Raw genomic sequence first — 4,364 nt, 5'->3', positions numbered from 1 at the left:
TTAATCCGTGAAGTATTAGTGCAAACAACCTTAACAACAAATGAAGCCCCATATACCAGCTACAATTTCTATTAAAGTATCATGGTCTAATTCTCAATGGTTAAGGAGTAAAATCATCTCCAAGTCGAGTACATGAAACTGTAATTTAGTTTTTGACTTAGAAAATTTCTGAGTCTCCAAATAGACCTCAAAACTGACTTGTGGGCCCTTTTTGAGCATGTTCTGCACATTTTCATGAGATGGTCATAAAATAACTTTTGTTCCTTATATAATTTGCTACAACTTTGCTTTAGGTTTCTCAGACATGCAAATAATCTAAGCTATACTTTTTAAATAGTCAAACAAAAGAGCTATAGGGGTCAACACAAGTCAAACTATTATTTGGAAACATAATTAGGCAATATGGTCAACATGAACATTGTTCCTAATGACATTCTAAGTGTAGCTAAGTTGTGTAATAGGATAATTAGCCACACCACACATTGATCACACAAAATCAAGCACCACATATATTGAAACAAGGAAGAACAAGTGAAATGTTACTTTTATTTCAAAGCCATGTTTCATATGTTTCATGAATGGATGAATGATGCTCATGTTTATGAAATGCCAGTGCAAATGTGGAAGCCAAACACCTGGGGTGTTATAGCCTTCCCCCCTTATAAAAATCTTGTCCCGAGATTTGACAAGCATACCATTGTTGATAGAATTCCTTATAACCTTCCCTCAAATAATCTTCTCTTTCCCAAGTTGCATCACGTTCACTACCCTGATTACTCCACATGACCTTGTAAAACTTGACCACCTGACTCCGAGTCACTCACTCACGAGTGTCAATTACTCGGACCGGTTTTTCTTCAAAAGTCAAATCAGATTCTAACTTGATATCCCCCAGTGGAACTCTCTCTTTGGGGACGCGAAGACATTTCTTCAACCGGGATATGTGAAAGACGTTGAAGATAGCACTCATCTTAGGAGGTAATTGGATCTTGTATGCTACCTTACCACTTTGTCCAATGATTTGAAATGGACCGACATATCTCGGCACAAGCTTTTGCTTCACACCAAAGCGTTGGACACTCTTCATGGGTGAGACTTTCAAATAAACGAAGTCTCCAACTTCGAACTCGATAGGTTTTCTATGGCGATCAGCATAACTTTTCTGCCTAGCTTGAGCTGCGGCCATATGGGTTAGGATAGTATGGACTTGTTCTTTGGCTTCTTGAACAAAATCAATTCCATAATATCTCCTTTCACCGGCTTCAACCCAATTCAACGGGGTTCTACACTTTCGGTCGTACAAAGCTTCAAACGGTGCCATCTTGATACTCTCTTGATAACTATTATTATAAGAGAATTTAGCTAGGGCAACCACTTTTCCCATGAACCCTTAGATGAGATGACACATGCTCTCAACATATCTTCTAAGATTTGATTCACTTTGCTCAGTTTGCCCATTGGTTTGCGGATGATAGGCGGAGCTTCTTACTAACTTAGTTCCCAATAATCCGTGTAAGTGCTCCCAAAAGCGAGCAATGAACTATGGTCCTCTATCAGAGACAATAGTGCAAGGTACCCCATGAAGTCAGACTATCTGATTGAAGTACAACTCAGCATAGTTAGTTGGACAGAAATCTACGTGAACAGGAATGAAGTGTGCAGACTTGGTCAGACGGTCTACAATCACCCAAATAGAGTTAAAATTCCTCTGAGTAGTAGGGAGTCCAACAATAAAATCCATACTTATCTCCTCCCATTTCCAACCTGGAATAGAGAGTGGCTAAAGGAATCTAGCTTTTATGTGCATAGCTTTAACCTAACAACAAGTGTCACACCTAGCCACATAAGTGGCTATCTCTTTCTTCATCTTGGTCCACCAAAAACGAGGCTTCAAATCATGATACATTTTGCTACTACCAGGATGAATAGATAATTTTGAGGAATGTGCTTCTGATATGATTTGATTTCTAAGATCTCTATCCTTTGGAACCACTAACCTATCCTTGAACCATAACATGTCATTTTCATCTACCCAAAAATACTTGGTTTCTTGCTCTTTCATCTTGCGCTTGATGTGGAACACACCTAGATCTGTCTTCTGTAGCTCAATAATTCAACTCTGTAGAGTACAATTGACAGTGATGTTGTGAAGGACTGTAGGATGTAGGAGTCTTGATAGATGGAGGTCACTTTCAATTAAAGAGTGGCAATGAGATTTCCTGCTTAAGGCATCCGCAACGACGTTTGCCTTGCCAGGATGATAGTGCACTTGGAGATCATAATCCTTGATCAACTCGAGCCATCTTCTCTGACACATATTCAACTCAGGTTGAGTGAAGATGTACTTAAGACTTTTATGATCAGTGTAGATGTGGCACACATTGCCAAGCAAATAATGTCTCTAGACCTTCAAAGCATGAACAACTGCAGCGAGTTCTAAGTCATGTGTAGGATAATTCACCTCATGCTTCCGAAGTTGGCGAGAGGTATAAGCAATAACTCGTATTTCCTGCATAAGAAACAAGGAAGAACAAGTGAAATGTTACTTTTGTTTCAAAGCCATGTTTCATATGTTTCATGAATGGATGAATGATGCTCATGTTTATGAAATGCCAGTGCAAATGTGGAAGCCAAACACCTAGGGTGTTACAAGTACCTTTACTTTATGGCTTACACCACCCCTTAGGAGTAGGAGTAGAGTAGATTTTGATGAGTTCTTCGGCGAGCAGAGCTGCATCGGTTAGGTTCGACCTCTGGTTTGTCTGTGAGTTTCCGTCATGACTTACACCTTGTTTGTAAGGCTACATCGGTTAGGTCTGACCTCTAGCAAGCTTTGTATAAGTTAGTTATCGTTAGTTGATTGTATTGCTACCCTCGGTTAAGTCTAATCTCTTGCAATTGCTGATAGTTATCCTTGGTTCTTATCAAAATCCATACAGCTGTCCTCGGTTAAGTCTGATCTCATACGAATTTTGATACGAATCCCCTACCCGTTTAAGATTGAGATAGATCGGCTTTGCATCCTTTTGAATCGTCATCTTATCGCATTACATTGTTTACATCCTGCATTGATGATGGTTCTTGCTAGCCTAGTCGTTCTATCCCAATCTTGATCAAAGATAGTGTGTGGTCAAGGCATGCTTAGCCCTAGGTAAGGCTTGCTAGTTGATGAGATCCGGTCTAGAAGGGCTTTTATGGCTGCATTGGTTAGGTCTGACCCCCACTGCTAGCATCATAGATTGGAAATCATCAGGTAGTAAGCCCTGCTTATGGCCAAGCATAGTCTTTGGTTGCATGCTATGTCTGCATCCTCTATTTAACCAATCATCAAAGCTTTCACGATCATAGTATGTTCCCATGATCTCATTAAGCGTTTATAGATCTATATGCTTTGGAGGTTTAATTTGTTATCCTTATTATGGCTACATTAGTTAGGTCTGACCCCCACTGATAAAGATAGTAGATTGGATCTGATAGGTGTATGGGTTTATACATGTTTAATGGTTGAGTGGTTGCATGCTATGACCCTTCTTTTGCTGGAATCGGCTATTTAGCCGATAGCCTAGTCTTTGAGAATATATATTGGTTGTTTACATGCTCTTTACTTGTTTTTGTATTGGTTAAAAGCTAGTATGTTTCTCAATCAAATCATATGCTTTCATGTCCACCCTTTACATCTTTAGCATGCTTTCATGATGATCGGCAAGTTAGATCTATGTAATTGAGTAACTAATGATTATTGATATGCTTGTTTTACTTATCATACATCATTCCAACCTTGGTTGGAGGTCATCTTCACTACAAGAGCTATTGCAGCTGGTATGGTGAGTGACAGGAATGTACCTCTAGCAGCAGCATCCATAGTCTCACGGGTACTATTGGTCAATCCATGGTAGAAAGTCTACATGAGTAGCAAATTCTCCATCCCATGATTAGGACATTCCACAAAGTAATCTTGAAAGTGTTCCCATGCCTCAGGGACAAATTCATCATGTTGTCGTTGAAAGCTTGAAATTCTCCCACGTAGAGCATTGGTCTTGCCCGTGGGAAAGAACTTGGCTTGGAAGGCAGTGGAGTAGTTATCCCATGTAGTGTTTCTATCTTTGTTGGCGTAGAACCATTGCTTCTCCTTCCCCAAGAGTGAGAATGGGAAGAGGTGAAGTAGTATGGCGTCTTTGGTAACTCCTTTGATGGTGAAGGTGTTGTAGATCTCTAGAAAGTGTTGGAGATGAGCACTCACATCTTCATGTGCCTTCCCACAAAACTGGCTTGCTTGCACCATGTTGATGAGGGTTGGCTTGAGCTCAAATCCACTATCTCCAACATTGACTGTATGTCCAGTACGGATGTTAGCTGTAGTTGGA

At 40.1% G+C, this 4,364-nt stretch overlaps 1 non-coding gene across 1 annotated transcript; it reads left to right on the top strand.

The window, feature by feature from the left end:
- Positions 1-3,923: 3,923 nt before the first annotated feature.
- On the top strand, positions 3,924-4,032 carry LOC136490397 (small nucleolar RNA R71). Its single transcript, XR_010767691.1, has one exon. It is a non-coding gene; the product is annotated as a small nucleolar RNA R71 (small nucleolar RNA).
- The last annotated feature ends 332 nt before the right edge of the window (positions 4,033-4,364 follow it).

This window comes from Miscanthus floridulus, chromosome 10 (genome assembly GCF_019320115.1).
Source record: "Miscanthus floridulus cultivar M001 chromosome 10, ASM1932011v1, whole genome shotgun sequence".
In the NCBI taxonomy this organism is placed as follows: Eukaryota; Viridiplantae; Streptophyta; class Magnoliopsida; order Poales; family Poaceae; genus Miscanthus; species Miscanthus floridulus.
Note: the sequence above shows the minus strand (reverse complement) of the source record. Positions and strands in the feature narration are given on the sequence as shown.